At 49.7% G+C, this 7,887-nt stretch overlaps 1 long non-coding RNA gene across 1 annotated transcript; it reads right to left on the reverse strand.

The window, feature by feature from the left end:
- Positions 1–278: 278 nt before the first annotated feature.
- On the reverse strand, positions 279–5,124 carry LOC144740407 (uncharacterized). Its single transcript, XR_013589636.1, has 2 exons — positions 3,571–5,124; positions 279–3,461 (listed from the first exon to the last, which is right to left on the reverse strand). It is a non-coding gene; the product is annotated as an uncharacterized LOC144740407 (long non-coding RNA).
- Between the last annotated feature and the right edge of the window lie 2,763 nt (positions 5,125–7,887).

Here is a 7,887-nt window from a genome sequence, read left to right on the forward strand (position 1 = left end):
GCAGATGTAGATGCCACTGGTTCTTCATGTTCTGCAGATGTAGATGCCACTGGTTCTTCACATTCTGCAGATGCCACTGGTTCTTCACGTTCTGTAGATGTAGATGCCACTGGTTCTTCACGTTCCGCAGAAGTAGATGCCACTGGTTCTTCACGTTCTGCAGAAGTAGATGCCACTGGTTCTTCACGTTCTGTAGATGTACAGTGAGGGAAACAAGTATTTGATCCCCTGCTGATTTTGTACGTTTGCCCACTGACAAAGAAATGATGAGTCTATAATTTTAATGGTAGGTTTATTTGAACATTGAGAGACAGAATAACAACAAAAATCCAGAAAAACGCATGTCAAAAATGTTATAAATTGATTTGCATTTTAATGAGGGAAATAAGTATTTGACCCCCTCTCAATCAGAAATATTTCTGGCTCCCAGGTGTCTTTTATACAGGTAAAGAGCTGAGATTAGGAGCACACTCTTAAAGGGCGTGCTCCTAATCCCAGCTTGTTACCTGTATTAAAGACACCTGTTCACAGAAGCAATCAATCAGATTCCAAACTCTCCACCATGGCCAAGACCAAAGAGCTCTCCAAGGATGTCAGGGACAAGATTGTAGACTTACACAAGGCTGGAATGGGTTACAAGACCATCGCCAAGCAGCTTGGCGATTAGGTGACAACAGTTGGTGCGATTATTCGAAAATGGAAGAAACACAAAAGAACCGTCAATCTCCCTCGGCCTGGGGCTCCATACAAGATCTCACCTCGTGGAGTTGCAATGATCATGAGAACGGTGAGGAATCAGCCCAGAACTACATGGGAGGATATTGTCAATGATCTCAAGGCAGCTGGGACCATAGTCACCAAGAAAACAGTTGGTAACACACTACGCCGTGAAGGACTGAAATCCTGCAGCACACGCAAGGTCCCCCTGCTCAAGAAAGCACATATACATGCCCGTCTGAAGTTTGCCAATGAACATCTGAATGATTTAGAGGACAACTGGGTGAAAGTGTTGTGGTCAGATGAGACCAAAATGGAGCTCTTTGGCATCAACTCAACTCGCCGTGTTTGGAGGAGGATGAATGCTGCCTATGACCCCAAGAACACCATCCCCACCGTCAAACATGGAGGTGAAAACATTATGCTTTGGGGGTGTTTTTCTGCTAAGGGGACAGGACAACTACACCGCATCAAAGGGACGATGGACGGGGCCATGTACCGTCAAATCTTGGGTGAGAACATCCTTCCCTCAGCCAGGGCATTGAAAATGGGTCGTGGATGGGTATTTCAGCATGACAATGACCCAAAACACACGGCCAAGGCAACAAAGGAGTGGCTCAAGAAGAAGCACATTAAGGTCCTGGAGTGGCCTAGCCAGTCTCCAGACCTTAATCCCATAGAAAATCTGTGGAGGGAGCTGAAGGTTCGAGTTGCCAAACGTCAGCCTCGAAACCTTTATGACTTGGAGAAGATCTGCAAAGAGGAGTGGGACAAAATCCCTCCTGAGATGTGTGCAAACCTGGTGTCCAACTACAAGAAACGTCTGACCTCTGTGATTGCCAACAAGGGTTTTGCCACCAAGTACTAAGTCATGTTTTGCAGAGGGGACCAAATACTTATTTCCCTCATTAAAATGCAAATCAATTTATAACATTTTTGACATGCGTTTATATGGATTTTTTTTGCTGTTATTCTGTCTCTCACCGTTCAAATAAACCTACCATTAAAATTATAGACTCATCATTTCTTTGTCAGTGGGCAAACGTACAAAATCAGCAGAGGATCAAATACTTTTTAAATCCTTTATATTAAGTTCACTTGCTTGTTTGCTTGCTTGCGCGCTTACAACCGTGCAAATCTTTCGGTCGTTTTTTAACCCACTTCCCGTGATCCAATCGAGCTGACATTTTGCACAGACTCGTTGTGCGTGACAATTTCTTTTCGCGAAAATTTTTTTTCCAAAATTTTACACTTTTTAGGTAAAAAAAAATTATATTTAATTACCAATTGCTTAAAGGTGGCAGGCAATCATCTGACGCATAGGGTGGCAGCCATCTCAAGCCAGAGGACGAGAGGACTCTAGCCGCCCGTTTCAAAGACCAATGTGGGCTGGGTTGTGGCCCATTGAACACGCATATAAAGGATTTGTAGTGAAAAACTTTGTTTTTACGGGTTAATTTTTTCCCTCGCTGTACATCACGTGGGGAGCGGTGGTGTGGTGCACGACGTTACGATCCCATAGCCCTCGGTTATGATTCCCGTACGTGGATAACAACGCCGGTCATCATTTTGAACGCTCACCAAAGTTCCCCAAAGCTGCCCCGAATGAACGAGTAGCCGGTAAGAGCGGCATAGGCAGCTTATTGTTGTGTGGCTGGCCATTGTGCAGAGCCTCAACAAAAGCCGCTCGCTAATCTGCACTTGCCCCAGCGGTCCGTATGGCAGTTGGCAGGCTGCTTTGTCTTTGTTATAGGTCTACGCGTGTGTGCGTGTGTGTGTGCGTGTGTGATTAGGCATGTGACAATGCAGCCATTCATGGATACAAAATAGCTCACGTTTATAGCTAAGTAATTATATAGAAAACTTATTTGTTATATCATTTTTTCTGTAAATATATATTTATATAAGGATATCGATATATAAATATATAATTAACTATATGGTTGGGATAGTAGCGTTGTGCGCTCGCCACTGCACGCAATCTAAGATCGAGTATACATTTACACGTAAAATATACAAGTAGTTTTACATTGAAATACGCACGTTATTTAAGTTTGATCGTAAAAATCTTTTCTAAAAAACACGTTACGTAAATACGTATTTTTTACGTTCGATCTTAAACGACATCGTGCAGATGATTTGACGGCGTAATGGGTGCAAGCGACAGGGGGAAATGCTCTCCGCACGTTCGACCCCCAACCTCCGTCGCACCGCCAATCGGAGGTGCCAATATCCACGCCCCGTGAATTTCACGGCCGGGAATGGGCGGGTGGCAGAGGTCGCAACCGGGTACCCGATACTACCCGTACCCTACCCGATACCCGGCCGGGTACGGGTACCCGTTTGCGACCCTGGTGCGGCCGGGTACGGGTAGGCCGTGAGTCACTGGTGAGTAACCGTGTGTCACTCATTTCCCAACGTCTTGTCTCTTCTCACAATTCAAGTTCCTAGAATCAACCCACCCGCGCCTGCAACATGGCTTCATCCCAGAGGTTGCAATCGGGTACCCGATACCCATACCCTAACCGTACCCGCCTGGGTATGGGTAGGGTACGGGTACGGCCGGGTACGGGTACCCGTTTGCGACCCTGGTGCGGCCGGGTACGGGTAGACCGTGAGTCACTGGTGAGTCACCGTTTGTCACTCATTTCCCAACGTCTTGTCTCTTCTCACAATTCAAGTTCCTAGAATCAACCCACCCGCGCCTGCAACGTGGCTTCATCCCAGAGGTCGCAATCGGGTACCTGTACCCTACCCGATACCCGGCCGGGTACGGGTAGCCGGGTATCGGGTAGGGTACGGGTATCGGGTAGGGTACGGGTACCCGATCGCGACCCTGGTGCGGCCGGGTACGGGTAAGGAATCAAAACCCGTTTGCGACCTCTGGCGGGTGGTGGGCGGGGAAGCGCCTGTCTCCGTTCACCGGCGCGGTGAAGTACGTCCAAATAAAATTCCGTGGCGGTGGATTTGCCGCGGGGAGGGGAGGGGGGGGTCACATCCCACGGTGGGCGCACGGACGAGAGAGAGAGGACAAACGATACAAATGAAAGACGGTGAGAATCGAGACCAAAGCGAAATATCGATTCGAATCTGGGATCTGATCAAGAGCTTGCATCGTGACGATTCGTCGAAATTTCGGGAGGGGGGGGGGGCGGGGATGAATCGTTACATGCCTAGTGCGTGTGTGTGCGCGTGTGTGCGCGTGTGTGCGCGCGTGTGTGCGCGCGCGTGTGTGCGTGTGTGCGCGTGTGTGCGCGTGTGTGTGTGTACGTCGGAGTGTAGCGGTTAACGCGCTGCGCTACGCACCCGGCGACCCGAGTTCGATTCCCGCTAGCGGCCAACACCGGTGACGATTATCTGAACCGGGGCCTCCCCTAGGTCAACTCGGCCTCAAATGAGTACCTGGTGCACGGTGTAAACATCGCCAATAGGGAGACAAAGGCGGTCCGGGCGTGATGCTGGCCACTCACCCCCTCATGTGCCGTTCCGGCCTTCCGAGGTGTTCGCTAACAGCACTTGCCCCAACAGTCTGTTAAGGCTACACGGGGGATCTTTGTATTTGTGCGTGTGTATGGGTTTATATGTATATGTGTGTGTGGCTTTATATGTGGATGTGTACGTGTACGAGTGTGCATCCGTGCATCAGTTTAAATGTGAACACGTACGCGTGTGTACGTGTGTACGCGTGTGTATGTGTTTATATGTAAAGGTGTACGCGTGTGTATGTGTTTATGTGTGAAGGTGTACGTGTGTGTACGTGTGTGTACGTGTGTGTACGTGTGTGCGCGTGTGTGCGCGTGTGTGCGCGTGTGTGCGCGTGTGTATGTGTTTACGTGTGTACGCGTGTGTGTGTGTGTATATATATGTGTATATATGTGTATATACGTGTATATATGTGAACGTGTGTGTACGCGTGCGTGCAGGCTCAGCCCCCCCCCTCTCGGCGGCGTTGGTGTCAGAGCTCGTCGCGCCCCTTCACGTCGCCCGTGAGCTTCTTCTCGGCCTCCGTCATGGACGCCAGCACTGGGGGCGGGGAGAGAGGGAGGGAGCCAGGCGAGACGTCACTTGGGGTGTGCGAGGGCGAGTGTGTGAGAGAGAGCGGTGTGTATGGGTCCGTGCGTGTGCGTGCGTGTTGGGGGAGCGGTGGTGTAAACATCGCCACTGGGGAGACAAAGGCGGTCGAGCGTGGTGCTGGCCACCCACCCCCTCGTGTGCCGTGCCGGCCATCATAGGTACTACTCGCTAACAGCACTTGCCCCTACAGTCTGTTAAGGCTATACGGGGGATCTTTGTGTGCGTGTTGGGGGAGCGGTGGTGTAGCGGTTAGCGCGCTTGCGCTATGAACCCGGCGACACAGGTTCGATTCCCGCGCTCACGGCCAACACCAGTGAAGATTATCTGAACCGGTCCTGGGCCTCCCCTAGGTCGACTAAGCCTGAAATGAGTACCTGGTGCGATGTGTAAACATCGCCACTGGGGAGACAGGCGGTCGGGCGTGGGTGCTGGCCACCCACCCCCTCGTGTGCCACCGTGCCGTGCCGGCCTTCATCGGTGCTACTTGTTAACGGCACTTGCCCCGACAGTCTGTTTGGGCTACACGGTGGATCTTTGTCTTTGTGTGGGAGCGGTAGTGTGGCGATTATCGCACCTCCGCTACGAACCCGGCGACCCCAGTTCGATTCCCGCTCACTGCCCCCAACACCAGTCTGCTAAGACTATACTAGGGGGTGGGTGGTGGTGGATCTTTATGTACGTGTGTGTATGTGTAGGGGTTAGTGTGTGTGTGTAGGGGTTAGTGTGTGTGTGTGTGTAGGGGTTAGTGTGTATGTGTAGAGGTTAGTGTGTGTGTGTATGTGTAGGGGTTAGTGTGTGTATGTGTTAGTGTGTGTGTGTATGTGTAGGGGTTAGTGTGTGTGTGTGTCGGGGTTAGTGTGTGTGTGTAGGGGTTAGTGTGTGTGTATGTGTTAGTGTGTGTGTGTGTGTCAGGGTTAGTGTGTGTGTGTTAGTGTGTGTGTGTGTGTGTGTCGGGGTGAGTGTGTGTGTTTATGTGTCGGGGTTAGTGTGTGTGTGTGTGTGTGTCGGGGTTAGTGTGTGTGTGTGTGTGTGTCGGGGTTAGTGTGTGTACGTGTGTGTACGTGTAGGGGTTAGTGTGTGTGTGTGTGTATGTGTAGGGGTTAGTGTGTGTGTGTGTGTATGTGTAGGGGTTAGTGTGTGTGTGTGTGTCGGGGTTAGTGTGTGTACGTATGTGTACGTGTAGGGGTTAGTGTGTGTGTGTGTGTGGGTTAGTGTATGTGTGTGTATGTGTAGGGGTTAGTGTGTGTGTGTGTGTATGTGTAGGGGTTAGTGTGTGTGTTTAGGGGTTAGTGTGTGTGTATGTGTAGGGGTTAGTGTGTGTGTAGGGGTTAATGTGTGTGTATGTGTAGGGGTTAGTGTGTGTGTGTAGGGGTTGGTGTGTGTGTGTAGGGGTTAGTGTGTGTGTGTGTAGGGGTTAGTGTGTGTGTTTAGGGGTTAGTGTGTGTGTATGTATGTGTAGGGGTTAGTTTGTGTGTGTCGGGGTTAGTGTGTGTGTATGTGTAGGGGTTAGTGTATGTGTGTGTGTCGGGGTTAGTGTGTGTGTGTGTCGGGGTTAGTGTGTGTGTGTGTCGGGGTTAGTGTGTGTGTGTGTGTCGGGGTTAGTGTGTGTGTGTGTATGTGTAGGGGTTAGTGTGTGTGTATGTGTTAGTGTGTGTGTATGTGTAGGGGTTAGTGTGTGTGTGTATGTGTAGGGGTTAGTGTGTGTGTATGTGTTAGTGTGTGTGTTAGTGTGTGTGTGTATGTGTAGGGTTTAGTGTGTGTGTGTATATGTGTTAGTGTGTGTGTGTATATGTGTTAGTGTGTGTGTGTACATGTAGGGGTTAGTGTGTGTGTGTGTGTAGGGGTTAGTGTGTGTGTATGTGTAGGGGTTAGTGTGTGTGTGTATAAGTGTTAGTGTGTGTGTGTACGTGTAGGGGTTAGTGTGTGTGTGTGTGTAGGGGGTTAGTGTGTGTGTGTATAAGTGTTAGTGTGTGTGTGTACGTGTAGGGGTTAGTGTGTGTGTGTGTGTAGGGGGTTAGTGTGTGTGTGTATGTGTAGGGGGTTAGTGTGTGTGTGTATGTGTAGGGGTTAGTGTGTGTGTGTGTAGGGGGTTAGTGTGTGTGTGTATGTGTAGGGGGTTAGTGTGTGTGTGTATGTGTAGGGGTTAGTGTGTGTGTAGGGGGTTAGTGTGTGTGTGTATGTGTAGGGGGTTAGTGTGTGTGTGTATGTGTAGGGGTTAGTGTGTGTGTTTAGGGGTTAGTGTGTGTGTATGTGTAGGGGTTAGTGTGTGTGTAGGGGTTAATGTGTGTGTATGTGTAGGGGTTAGTGTGTGTGTGTAGGGGTTGGTGTGTGTGTGTAGGGGTTAGTGTGTGTGTGTGTAGGGGTTAGTGTGTGTGTTTAGGGGTTAGTGTGTGTGTATGTATGTGTAGGGGTTAGTTTGTGTGTGTCGGGGTTAGTGTGTGTGTATGTGTAGGGGTTAGTGTATGTGTGTGTGTCGGGGTTAGTGTGTGTGTGTGTCGGGGTTAGTGTGTGTGTGTGTCGGGGTTAGTGTGTGTGTGTGTGTCGGGGTTAGTGTGTGTGTGTGTATGTGTAGGGGTTAGTGTGTGTGTATGTGTTAGTGTGTGTGTATGTGTAGGGGTTAGTGTGTGTGTGTATGTGTAGGGGTTAGTGTGTGTGTATGTGTTAGTGTGTGTGTTAGTGTGTGTGTGTATGTGTAGGGTTTAGTGTGTGTGTGTATATGTGTTAGTGTGTGTGTGTATATGTGTTAGTGTGTGTGTGTACATGTAGGGGTTAGTGTGTGTGTGTGTGTGTGTAGGGGTTAGTGTGTGTGTATGTGTAGGGGTTAGTGTGTGTGTGTATAAGTGTTAGTGTGTGTGTGTACGTGTAGGGGTTAGTGTGTGTGTGTGTGTAGGGGGTTAGTGTGTGTGTGTATGTGTAGGGGGTTAGTGTGTGTGTGTATGTGTAGGGGTTAGTGTGTGTGTGTGTAGGGGGTTAGTGTGTGTGTGTATGTGTAGGGGGTTAGTGTGTGTGTGTATGTGTAGGGGTTAGTGTGTGTGTAAGGGGTTAGTGTGTGTGTGTATGTGTAGGGGGTTAGTGTGTGTGTGTACGTGTAGGGGT

The sequence above is a fragment of the Lampetra planeri genome, unplaced genomic scaffold (genome assembly GCF_965212315.1).
Source record: "Lampetra planeri unplaced genomic scaffold, kcLamPlan1.2.h2 scaffold_2118, whole genome shotgun sequence".
In the NCBI taxonomy this organism is placed as follows: Eukaryota; Metazoa; Chordata; class Hyperoartia; order Petromyzontiformes; family Petromyzontidae; genus Lampetra; species Lampetra planeri.